The sequence below is a fragment of the Staurois parvus genome, unplaced genomic scaffold (genome assembly GCF_062004578.1).
Source record: "Staurois parvus isolate SC_StPar_1 unplaced genomic scaffold, SC_StPar_1.0 ptg000104l, whole genome shotgun sequence".
Taxonomy (NCBI): Eukaryota; Metazoa; Chordata; class Amphibia; order Anura; family Ranidae; genus Staurois; species Staurois parvus.
In genome coordinates, this window is record NW_028317900.1 from 4,940,502 (window position 1) to 4,954,319 (window position 13,818).

General features: G+C 39.5%; 1 protein-coding gene across 13 annotated transcripts in view; it reads left to right on the plus strand.

Annotated features, from left to right (window-relative positions):
• The window catches only part of LOC149467665 (uncharacterized), a 325,880-nt gene that overhangs the window by 176,692 nt on the left and 135,370 nt on the right, over positions 1–13,818 (plus strand). Inside the window, exon 1 of one of the 13 annotated variants that reach the window (XR_016311880.1) lies at positions 9,096–9,205. The exons of the other annotated variants lie outside the window; for them this stretch is intronic. The gene's annotated coding sequence lies outside the window, so the exon portion shown is untranslated. Of the gene's footprint in view, positions 1–9,095; positions 9,206–13,818 lie in introns of those variants that run through there. 13 annotated transcript variants of the gene reach the window in all.

Genomic DNA, 13,818 nt, shown 5'->3' on the forward strand with positions numbered 1-13,818 from the left:
TCCGAAGAGGACCCTGAAGAAATTTCCTGCACAACTGGTGGTTTTTGCTTTTGGTCCAGAGAGCTTCTTAATTTAGGTTCATGTTTTGAACTGCTTGCGCTGGAGACTAACTGCATACTTTCAGCCACAGCCTCATTACTGTAATCCTTTACTTTAAGGGCCTCCGCCTTCTTGTCTGTGGCCACATCTTTCGACACACAGTAGCTTCACGGGAACTGATGGAGCCGCACAGTCCCAACATAGGCCATCTAATGGCAGACTTGTCTGATTTGGCTCCGTGGCTGGAGTTCTGCTGCAGCGTGGAATGACCGGCGAGAGAATCGTGTGTTTCGAGTGAGATTCAGATCATGGAGATATTGAACGATGGCGGGACTTTTCTTTCCGCGAGTCTTTTTTGCTTTAGGGCTCCTGCTCCTAAAAAGAACAGACATCACTTTAGTGATGAACAGCACTCCTTTCACCATAGTCCCCCAAAGCCCCTCCTACCTTTCTACAGATCTTCTTGCCTGCTGTGGCTATGGTGAGCTCATGACTGGTGAAAAAAAGGGTTTGACTCAAATGCTGAGTATGAGTAAGCCCCCTTCCAACTCCACCACTCCCTCTGCACCTTTCCCTTTTGTCTTTTTTTTTCACTCAGTCCCTTTTAAATCATCCTTCATCTTACCTGTCAGCAATCCCCAATGCACTAAAGGATGGCAGGGAGAGAGGACTCCAGCTAGAGCAAGGATGCAGAGGTAAGCAGGGAAAAAGAATTCCTGAGGACTCTTCAGCAGCCCAGCCTGTGTTCTTATTGCTGTGGACCGGAATGTCAGCCATGGCATTCAGCACCACCGCCGCGGCTTCCGGCCTATAGCTGTGTGGTTGCTAGGCGACTAGTGGGATGCTTCGACTGCACCCAGCTCCTTGTGACGTCAGCGTCTGCGTCAGAAGCCAGAGAAGCTCCTGAGTGAGCCATTGGAGGTGAAAGGAAGGATACAGTGTAAGTCTTCTGCTCCATATACAAACCACAGCCCTAAAGTGCCATTTAGGCACCATATGCCCACAGCGCCGGTACCCAGTATTTTAAGAGGATTTATTTCTGGACCCTTCAACCCCAGGAGAGGCTGAACCTGGGGTGGAAAGGTTCCATAGGGGGAGAATGCTGGTTACTTGTACCTTCAGGTGGCCTGGAGTGACCAACATAGGGAACAGAAGGAGAGGGGAAAGCCTCTTTTTTTTTTTTATTAAGCTGGAAAAGGTGGCCCTGAAGATCCAAAGGCAGGGGTTAACCCATTGTGTGCCGACAGGAGGAAGACCAGGAAATTTAGTTTTGGAAACAACGCTGCTTCTGTCAGTTTTGTTGGCTACCTGTTGGATAAACGTTAGTAGGACAGCATAGTGCCTATATTTCAGTTTGCACCCCTTTTGAATGTATATGAATGTATTTTCCTTACTTTCCTTTGTATTCCTTTTTCTGTTAATGTGAAATTTTATACTAAAGTAAAGATTTTGCAAGGAAAAGCAGTACAAGAAATGGTCAGATTTACTCCTTATATTCTGATATTTTCTTTTTTTTCCTCATCCTTTAAACAAATGGTGAAAATACTGGCCAGAGGGAAAGTTTTAGTAATTTTTTAATAAACCAACTCAATATCATATAAATCTGCTTGTCTGTAAAAATGTAGGCAACAGTGACATTTTAGGTTTTTTTTCAGCTTCCTTTTTCAATGTTTAATTTGATATCATATTACCTATTTTAGAAAAGCAAAATAAAATATGAGATGCAGGGGCGGACTGACCATATGGAAACTCGGGCACTGCCCGAGGTCAGTAGGGGGCCCCATGAGATTCCCCTGGTACCTTTTTCATAGGCTTTTTTGAGTTTGGGCAAGGACACAGGGGCCCCATGATCCCCTATTGCCCGGGGGCCCCATGAGTTGTCAGTCCACCCCTGATGAGATGAAAAAGTGTTCTAGATTGGAAGCATTTACTGTTAAATTAAGACACACAAATCTAAATGAGAAATGTTTATTTACAGTAGTTATAGTGACAGATTTGTAACATATGGGAACATAATTTCAAGGAAATCAATAAAACCAATATAGCTAAATAGCAAAGTTTCAACTATCACAAGACATGTAAGGAAGGCATTTACATTTTCTAAGAATAAGTGAAATTTGGATTAAGCCCCCTACACACACAGATTTATGCTACCATGGCCTGTCCATGGTCAGACTGTGTTAGGAAGCACCTATACAAATGGCAGTGCTAGATGTTTGTTAACCTGATTTCATTTCTACTACAACCTAGCAGGAATGTAACTAGCCAAAGAATGAGGTTGAAAATCAGATTGTCAACATTTTGTTTATGCCTCTGAATACAGCTCCATTTCAGCTATTGTGTCCATGCACATTTTGGCATTTGTATTTAAAATCCATGTTTAGGGGAAAAAAAATTCCCCAAAACTGCATTCAAAGAGGAGCTTACAGGCATAATTTACACACATTTGTACATAAATTAATTACAGAGAGCAGAATTAATATTCTAGCAAATATTTATTTATGCTCATACACTTTTAAATGCCTTATGCCTGTAAATTAACTTTTTATACACTTGATTTTTTGCCAGCTCCTGGCAAAAAGTTTCAGTGTAAAAAGGAGTATTTTAACATGCCCGTGTGCATAAAGCATAAGAAAAAGAAATTTGACAATACTTACCCTCTGAAGGATAAATAAGTAAATATTATGAGAAAGTAAAAGCTAAGATGTTATATCCATACAGTGGATATAAAAAGTATACACACCTTGTAAAAATGCCAGGTTTTTGAGCTGTAAAAACACCAGACCAAGATAAATAACTTCAGATTTTTTTTTCACATTTAATATAAACCTATAGTATATCCAACTGAATTAAAAACAAACTGAAATCTATACAGGAGGAAAATACAATAATATGATTGCACAAATATACATACCCTCTGTTGAAGCACCTTTGATTTTATGACAGCATGCAGTCTTTTGGGATAGGAGTCTATCAGCATGGCCTATATTGTCTTGGGAATCTTTGCTAACTGTTCCTTGCAAAAGTGCTCCAAGTCTATCAGATTGCAATGGCATCTCCTGTGCACAGCTCTCTTCAGGTCACCCTGATTTTCAATTGGATTCAGGTATGGGCTCTGGCTGTATTATTCCAAAACTCGAATTATCTTCTGGTGAAACCATTCTTTTGTTGATTTGGATGTGTTTTTTGGGTTTCCATCACGCTAAAAGGTGAAATTCCTCTTTTTAGCAGAGGCTTGAAGGTTTTGTGCCAAAATTGACTAACATTTGGAACTGTTCATAGGTCCCTCCACTTTACTAAACCCCCAGACCCATCTGAAGAAAAATAGCCCCAAAGTACAATGTTGCCACCACCATGCTTCACTGTTGATGTGGTGTTTTTTTGGTGGCGTGTAGTGTTGGTTTTGCTCCAATCATATATTTCGGAATTGTGAGCAAAATTTCAATTTTGGTCTCATCAGACTATAACACATTTTCCCACATACGTTTCACATGCCTGATGTAGGTTTTTGCAAAATGCAGCTGGAATTGGATGTTTTCTTCATAAGAAAAGGCTTCTGTCTTGTTACCAAGTTCAGACAGGAATACAGGAGATTGTTACATGCAGTACACAACCAGTACTTGCCAGAAATTCCTGCCGCTCCTCCAATGTTGCTGTAGGTCTCTTGGCAGCCTCCCAGACCAGTTTTTTCCTTTTTTTAATCAGTATTGGAGAAACTTCAAGTTCTTGGTAATGTCACCATTGCACCGTGTTTTCTCTGCTTGTTGATGACAATCTTTACTGTGCCCTATGGTAAATCTAATGCCTTGGAAATTATTTGTACTCTTCTCCTGACTGAGGCCTTCCAACAATTAGATCTTTAAGATCCCTTCAATACTTTCAGTCATATCCCTATGCGACCACTTTTACTTTTTTTAAACTTATTTTCCCCCACTAAGCAACAATTTCAGTTTGTTTTTAATTGAATTGCACAGATTATAGGTCACAAAGATGGAAAAAAAATCCTAAGTGATTTATTTGGGTCTGATTTTTTTACATCCCAAAAACCTGGTAGACTTCTTATATCCATTCTATTTGTAATCTGTTTTAAAAAGGAGTTGCTAGTGTAATGGTGGAGAAATGTATTCAAAGGTACCCAATCAATACTCAGCCTAATGCAAGAAGAGGTGGCATTACACTGCAGCAGCATATAGGCCACCTGGGCCATCCATCTAAGCTTGCATAGGAAATCTCTCATGGCAGATACACATGGGTTACCATTGCTGACCAGCTTTTAAAAGTGCTAGTTGACTGGCTTTTATGTTGACCCTCTGGCTGCAAAACTTTGGGTCATTGTCTTGGAACAAGTACAGTGATAAGGAAATCAGAGTATGTTTTTATGTGTTGTTGTTTATCACTGCAATTTTGGAATGTTAAATACAATTCCATTATATATTTATTTTTAGAAGAACTAATGATTTGTTCAAAAGGCTGATGTCATGCTGGTAATTTTGTAGCACTGATCTGCGTAGGAGCTACAGAATCCTTCTCCTTTTGTAGGTAGAAAAAATAATTTGTAATTAATGAAAAGATTCTGAATAAAATAAGATTTTATTCTAATAAAATTCCAAGCGATTTGTAGCTGTTATTCAGTGTTTTCTTTTTTCCATTGAATACAATGCATTCTCTGGACAAGGTGGAGATATTTTTATGTCATTGACCCTCCTCTCCGCCTCCTTTTCCTACAACTCCCTGGGTTCCTTGACATGCCCAAAGATGGAAACCTCTGATAAAGTAGAGACAGCTGGACAAGTGATTTGCAGCCAGGTTAGAGGCCCTCCACTGTCAGAAACCAGAGTTGGACAGCTTGGCAGGAGCCTAATACCCTGAATCTTCTCCAAAAGACCCAGGTACTGTGGAGTACCTATGCTACCAGAATACTTCAGCTCCAGTGAGGTGGCCCTTTTGTCCTAAGATCCCTCCAGCTGTTTGCTTATGTTACCAGAGCTACACTGGACTATATCATGAGGGATGCTTTTCTATGGAGATAATTGCAAATAGCTATGCTCTGAACTGTTTTACTGAAGCAATGTTTCTCAGCTGGAATCTTTTTTGCTAAAGTGACTTTTACAGAATATGTTATGCAGCCACATCACACCCTGACTGAGCCCCAGAGACATTGTTGTAAATAGTCTGTGAAGCTTTCATAACCGATTTTTATATTATCCTGCAGTGTATGCATGCTCTTTGCCATCCTGAATCTGTTTTGCATTATGATTCTAACTTTGCACCTGTTTAGTAAACTCCAAGTTACAGTTACTCTCTGAATCATTCTGGTAAAATGGTACTTATGCATGCACCATTCACTTTAACTGAAAGCCTATCATTGAGATGCCTGGCTGGAGATGATCTTTATATTGAAGTGAATAGACTCTGAGATGTATATTTGCTGGTAGCATGATGAAAGATTAGGGGATGTTTCTTTAGATAGAAACACAGAAGAGCGACTCCAGTAAAAGACCAAACTTCATACAGACCTATACATGTGCCTTCTTGAGGAGGGGGATTTTGCAGACATTGTAGGATTTCAATACATGGCAGCGTACTGTGTTACCAATGGTTTGTTTGACTGTGGTCCCAACTGCCTTGAGATCATTTGCAAGCTCCTCCCATGTAGTTCTGGGCTGATCCCTCACTTTTCTCATGATCATGCTTACCCCATGGGTCGAAATCTTGCATGGAGCTCAAGACTTTACTGAGGACAATTGATGGTTATTTTGTATTTCTTCCATTTGCAAATAGTCACTACAACAGTTTTCTACTGCTCACCAAACTTCTTGCTGATGGTCTTGTAGCCCATTCCAGCCTTGTGCAGGTCTACAATATTGTCCCTGGTGTTCTGTGGTCTTGCCCATGGTGATGGTGAGGTTTGAATGGAAGAAAAAGATTCTGGCCTGACTTCATTTATAAATTTCCACGTACCTTTTCTTATTAGCATCATTTTCATCTTGAATTTCCAAGACAGGTAGTTCTGTTTGTCAAGTTTGCAAATGAAAGCTTTGTCCCATCTGTGTTACTGGCCTTCTTTTTTTTTTTTTTTTTTTTAAGCTGTTGCAGTCTTCTTTTCTTTTTCTGTATGTTGCATTTGTTTGCTATAGCAGGAATGACTGGATGTCTGGGACGATAGCCTATTAAGAGATTCTGTATATAGCCTTACAGTGCACAGTCCACGTTTATTTACCGATTCTCCGTTAACAGGAAACAGGAACTTAATTATAGAGAAAAGAAAATTTTACCATAGATGGAGATACAAGGTTATAAACACTTCCATTTACTGGTTGAAGATTTTATATCTACTGAACACTGACACTCATGTAGTTGTACAAAAATACATGAGCAATGTATTCCAACACATTGAAAAAAGGCATGCTATAAATTTGTCTTTACTGCATGCCTATGATGTGAGCAAATTCTAATGCTCAGTGACAAAACTGCCTGAAAACTGTGATTCTAGCAGATTCAGATTTCTGTGATAGACAGTAATAAAAAGTAGTCAATGCATTCTGACCCTTATGCAGCCCTCACACACTGAAGCACAGCTATACAGTTCCAGTTACTAAGTAGCTCAGTGTGATTTTATGTAACTATAGGAATACTGATGTTCAGTGCCAGCAGGCTGTGGAAAACAAGCTATAGCGTGATGTTTCATGTGGCTCCAGAGATCCAGGACTCTGCAGTACTATTAATGCTGTATGATACTTTTGAGGGGATGTTCACCTTGTGTTACCTCTTGGCTGGCAGCAGTTCCTGATGGTTAGAATTTTGCTGGCAGATTTGATAATAATGTGGAAGATTGTTGCAGCAAAGCTTTGAGCTTCTTTTTTGTGTGCACTGTATATGAATATAGAATCTGCTGCTATATATAAGGCCTTATATGGATCTGATTCTAAAAATGGCCATACACTGAGCAATTTTCAGCTGCTTCCTGATGAAATGATCAAAATTTACTTTGTGGATGGCACGCTCCTGCCCAACTTTCTTTGATTGAAAAATCAAAAGGAGATGGGTCAGCCCCAGCTGCAATGGATACAGACGCTGTTCAGGTATTCTGGAAGCTGCCAGTGCCAGCTGTCAGAGCACAATAGCTTACACTGCACAAATCTATAAATCTTTGCTGTATACCATGAATAAAGGAATCTCTTAGATTTTTTTTTCGTTCAGCCTGCAGGCTGAATAGGAAACATCTACCACTGTATGGCCAGCTTAAAGCATAAATGGGCTTAGGGCTAAAATAAAACCTAGGGTCCACAGAGGTCAATCTGTGCAAAACATTTCGGTTCGTGCCTGTTTTCTCTTCTGGCAAGCCATATAGTCCCATTTATGCATTCTCCTTAAGGTAAGGAAAATTAAGGATACTGAAAGGAATATAAGACTCCCTCAAAATGGTTGGGGCAAGTGGGCTAGATTAGTCTAAATTGAACTAATCAGCTCTTGATATTCTGACATTACTACAAATTCCTCTGTAACAATGTAACCACAATGTTGTGCTTAGAGGAAAGGTTCTGTAATAATGTTATTTCTCATGTCAATGGGAATTCCTGAGAGTTACAGAAGCCATGTTAATGTATGAGAAATTTGTCCAGCTCTGCCCCTCTCTGCAGTCACAGATTACTGCAGTAGTCATCAATGCTAGCTGCTGAATACATATTGTTATACAATTTTTGTTGAAGTGCATAAAAGGGCTCTGACAGGTCTCTATGTATTCATTGCCTTCTGTCGTGAACACAAAATTTTAGATTTTAAAAAAAAAAAAAACACCATTGATCATACTGTGTTGGGAAATTGAATTTTTTCTATTCTCGCTTTGTAAGATAAACGACAAATGCAAAAATGATTTGGCATGAAACTAAAACATCATTTAAAAGCTGAAAACACTCTGCTGCCTACAGTATATCTAAAGCCAAAACCTTGTTCAGTGTGGATAAAATAGGGAAGAGTTAATGCTTATCCTTTAGCTAAACAAAAAAAAACTCTACAGCTTTAGTAACACCACTTACTATAATGAAGGATGTCCCACATTGCTCAGGCAGCTGGATCCTAGAAAAATCTTCCCTGCAGGGATGCTCATCCTCTTCCTGACTTGAACATTTGATGTTGCAGGGGTTAACAGCTTAGGGTCTTCAGGCAGAACAGCAGCACCGATGGTCTGATGGGGACCTGCCTTTTCCGTATCCATTGACTGAGAAATGTTCTATCATTGATTACTAGTGTTGGGCTCTATGTTCGAGTTGAACATAAGTTCGACTCTAACATAGACTGATCATTTGTTTGCCGAAAACACGAATAGTACAAGCATTCAGCAACATGGGGATAAGGTGCTTTGGGGGAGGGGGCCCTGCCCCAAAGCACCCCCCATTTGAGGGCCTGTGGCCTGGTATGGTTCGGCGGGGGTGGTCTCTCGCCCCCTCCCTTTCCTGACCTGCTGGGATAAGGATCTGGTATGGATTTTAGGGGGGACCCCCACACCACTTCATTAAAATTTTGACATGGGAGTTCCCCTCAAAACCCATACCAGACCCGAAGGGCTTGGTATGGATGGGAGGGGTGACCCCACACCATTTTTCAAAAATGTTTTTAATTGTTGGGCAATGCCGACAATTCATTTTACATTCCGCTGTCAACGGGGAACCCCACTGACAGCTGAAACAAGAAAACATGTTTTCACTACTAAAATGACTTAATATTATAACTTATGCAGTATTTTAATAACTGAACGGTATCTTACCGCATACTCAGATGTGGTAAGATAACGCTCAGTAAATTGTCCATGTTCAAAGCTCGCGGCCGAACATTCTATAGGTTAGAATGTTCAGCCACAAACAGAACAGGGGAGTGTTCGACCCGTCACTATTGATTAGATTGCCTGTAACACAATCTATGAATGGGGAGAGGATCCTGGGACTCATCAGACTCTCCAGATCATATTACAAGCAGTGCATTCATGGAAAGTATTTTTTTCAATGGAGGAGGAGAGTCCCTATCAGGTCATATGTACCGATATTTTGCCTGAATCTGTTCATTACTTTAGCACAGAAATTCCCAGACCAAGAAGAGGACGGTGCATTCTACAGTGAAAATTTTTCCAGGATCCAGCTGCCTGCACAACAAGGGACATCTTTTATTACATGTAAGTGATGTGACTACAGCTGTAAGGATTTTATTATTTATAGTTAAACCTCAGCTTTAAAGCCCCACTGGGGTGATTTCCCATCACTTCATGTCCCTTTACTTTCCTTTACTGTCATGTCTCTCCAACGTGAGGAAAATTCTCTTTTAGATGTTATTCACTGGAACAGGAGTCCCCATTGGAAGAATTCCCCTCTATTGCCATTTGGGTAATAATTTAAAATTCAGTTTTTTCTCTCACTTTTAGGGCCTATTTAGCATATTATGATGCAGTACATTACAAGCATTGCTCTATTGCTATGCTATTTGTTTCCAATGGCACCTCAAAGCATTAAGGCAATGTACATGCATTGCAGTGCACCTCAATGTACCATAATGCGTTGCATTACAAACTCTGTGATACATCCAATTTTAGAGATGTTTTGGGGGCATTAGCAGCTCTTTGTTTGTAATAGGCTGCCTAAACATAATGCACATTAACCTATTGCAAAAATGGGAAAGAGTCCTGACCACAATGGCCAAGAGATTAGATCTCTTTAGTGGAGACACTTTATAAATAGATTTACAGAACAATCATCTGAGATGAAGAGAATTATAAGTCAACATTGATATTGGTTCCAAGAGAACCACATTATAACTAGATTTGTGACACCAGCATCATCTGTTACATACAAAAATGCAAGATCTGTATTGGACCAGTTAGTCCATAGCCATCTTTCTAAGGCCTCGTTCACACAACAAAAAGCACAACACAACATAAGTGTGCTTTATTGTGTGTTGTATTGAGCATATACACAGAGATTTATGCTTTACTGTATCTACACATAGTTACATGTACAACATGGGTGGGCCCAAACCAATTTGGAATCTACTAACTTAGAATATCATCCTCTGTAATTGAACATGTCTGTGTGCTAGTTTAGTTACTTCTAAAATATATTTGTTTTCAGATTAGGTGCTGTTTTCCTGCCAATTTTCACTCCATTTGCATGTCATATAAGCTATATATGGCCAGACTACTGCTCCATCCTATTTAGATACTGCTGAATTCTAAGTATTTATACTGTGTATATTTAGAGCATACTCTATGTGCAGGTATACTGCTGTAATGTCCTGTGTAAACAGAGTGTACCGTACTTTAAAAGAATCAATAAGCGGCAGTACTAGGTTATTTTTGTAACATCTAAAATGTTTGTATTTTTTAAGGCTATTCTGTTGATTGATGTGTTATTGATTTTATGGGACCACATATGTGGCATATGGTATTTCATTTTAAGTGGCTCTAATTATTCGGATGACTGTATCCCAGGAACCTTAACCCACAAAGGATATATTGTTTTACAAACTAGCAATAACAATCTTTCAGGAGTTTTCATCCCACCACTCTCCATTAAAAACTTAAAAAAAAAAGTTTTGGCATTAGATATTCTTTACAGGATTTAAAACTCAGGTATAGCCAAAATTTCTTTGCCATTTTGGATAGGGTTGGAAAAACTTAAGAGTTGGGTTTTCATTGTAGCCTGGGCCTCTTTCGGAAGATGCTCCCTCATATTTTGTGTGGGCTCTGGGAAAGGCAGTAATCAGAATCTCTTCAACAGTGACGCAGACAACATTAAATTCTCCTTTTTAGTGCAGTGGAGAAGTGGTTCTAGTGCTGTTGATCTGCACATTCAGGAGATTCTTAATATGACAGGATTGGAGGCAAAATCTCCCCAGGAGGGACCAAGGTTTTTATCCTTACCCAAAAATCAGTGTTTTGGCAGGAATCACAGTATAAGGTGCTGGAACTGGGGATAAGTAAAATTACAGCTGTTATGTTACACTGCTTGAGTTATTAGAACTTACTTGAGAAAAGATCTAGAAATATCTTCTTATTTCTAAAGTTCTTGGTATTCTCAAAACCTTGAGTACTGTTTTATGAAAGTCTCAAACTCAAACGAGAAACTATGGGTCTGACCACCTTCCTTCCTAATTTCCTTACTAATGTTCCTTGAGGAGAACTATCTTTGAGGGCACCCCAGAAGAATTGGTTCTAGGTGCCTTCATTAGGTCTCATGCACACTGGGTGTTTAGCCCCAGTGTATGCTGCTTTGGCATTTAGTTGCAAGCAGAGGGCACAGGTGTCCTGCTGCCGGCAGTCTGTCAAACTCCCTGAGAAGCTGACAGCTGCTTTGACTGGTCATTAGGCCCACATCTGCGCTGCTAGGTGCACCCTCCAGCCACAGCAGCTGTCAGCCTCTCAAAGAGTTTGATAGACCACCAGGGCGCAGGGCTGGATGGGGCACTTATGGCTCTCTGGCTAAACACCCAGAGTACATGAGACCTTGTAGTTATATTGGGTTGAGCATAAAAGCAATATGACAACTGGTCTTGGAATGGGAATTCAATTTACCATTGTGTAGCATTTAAACAGCAGAAAATGTGCTAAGACTTTCACATAGTAATGTATCTGCTGTTCTACAAATAAGCAGAAAGGAGATATGAGATAAACCTAAATTTCAAGTTAAAATTTAAATTCTCAAATGAATCTAGCTGTAGATTAAGTGACCAAAGCATAATTACCTGAATCTTTCTTGTAATCAGTCTCTTGTATCCCTTGAATAACAGCACTGAGCCTGGAGGGTTAAGAATCTGTTGCTTTGCATGAATTATGTTTCTAGTACAAGACAGGTGCTGGATGACCTAACCAATGTGTTGATGCGCTTTCATTGGCCTGACACAAATTGGGATCCTGGACCAGACTGTATTGTTTACTTATAGTGCGAGTTGCAGAGAGGTTCAGCACCTACCTGCAATGTCTGGAAGGAGTGCCTGGATAGACCATAAAACTGGCAGGATTTAAAAACAAAGGATGCTTTTAAATAATTTTTTGCTTTGTTTATCGGAATGACCAGTTCTAAAGCAATTAAATTCATCCACCAGAATAACCAGACTGAGATATACTATGTACATGTTTTTCTTTTCATAAATCCTGATGATAAAGTCAAAGAACAAATCTGTTGGAGCTGATCTGCCACTGACAGGGAGAGTTTTTAGACTAGGACTAATTGCAGTGAGCAGCATAAATTGCATTACAGAATTTATTGCTTAAAAAGAAGACTGGATAAATAAAGATCTGGTTTACTCATAAAAGAGTGCTCTAGTCCATTTTACTTATCTACCACTTTGGCCGATACTCAGAGGTTAGAGATTTGAGGTTCAGAACACAGAGAAATCTATTCCTGTCTATGAAAGGTGAAATTGTGTTTCTGCTAATGACATTCAGTTAGCTGCACTGTCCTTAGGATGAAAAGTTCCCTTGAGAGATCTCTGCATTGTAATCATGAATATATTTGCATATATACTCATGTACCCTTGGTGAAAGCGGTTTTAATGTAAACAAATTCAATTTGGTTACATTAAACCTGTTATTAAAATCTCTATTCCTTGTAATGAAGTTTGTACATTGTGAACTGGACAGTATCTTCCATATTTATATAACACGAGGGGCTGATGAGGTATCATTTCAACTTATATTGTAGAATAACAAGCCAGTATCATGCTTTAGCTTGGAGAGAGCATGCAGCATCAACCTAAGCCTTCATCAGGGAAAGGTAGAGGGAATTAATAGCATAATGGGGCAGCAGAGAACAAGACAGAATAAACCATCATTTGGAAGCTGTTGTCAGCTTTTCTTTTTTACATAAATGCACCTTTATACATTCATATGTTCAGCTCCATTTGCCCTGCACTCGGTTTCACCTTTCCTATCTACACACAATAAAAATCTGTAAGACTACAAGATAAGAATGGAAAAATGTGTGTAGCAGCGTGAAACAGTTTTTGTATGATCATTTCTATATCTGATCTTGGCAAGGTCTGACGATATAACTCATTGCCTTGTGTGGACCTTCCCCTGTCTTTTTTTTTTTTTTAATACGTTTTATCAACACACAGCAAGAAACACAAGGAAAACGAACAATGTCTGGCTCTCCGAAAATAGTGTTTTCCTAGCATCCGCCATATACGATTCATCCTATAGTAAAATATCAGTGTGGTCAAAACAAAATAATTTTCTGATACAATAATTTTATTGAAAATCGAAAGAAGTACAATGCAAGAGTTGCCTATGCAGGTGGCCTTGTACAGTCATATATAAATGAAAATCACTTATACCTTTAAGCAGCAAGTGCTGAAAAAGGTGGGTGCATACATGAATGTATAGGGAACAACATTTCAAGGACCGAACAATTTGGTCACTTGACGCAGGCCGTTGGCCTATATAACTGGCTGGGTCAAAATGCATGGATGCATAAGAACATGTGAGGAAAATATTACAAGAAAGTCAGAAAGGGAGGTAAAAAGAAAGCATACACAGAGCAAGGAATGGAGGAAAAAAAGAAGATATTCGTCCACTGGGGGTTACAAGATGCTATAACAGGCTGGGTGTAGTGTGGAAAAAATGTAGGACAACCAAGGTTACTATATTTTGAGACATTTAGAATGGAAGTCATGCAAGATGCTGGGCATCTTTTTGTTGATCATCATAGTGGTCAAACAGTGTTTAACAACAAGAAAAGAGGCCATTGGTTTCAGGGCTGAAGTAAGCTTAGTCACACGAAACAAACAGGTGGC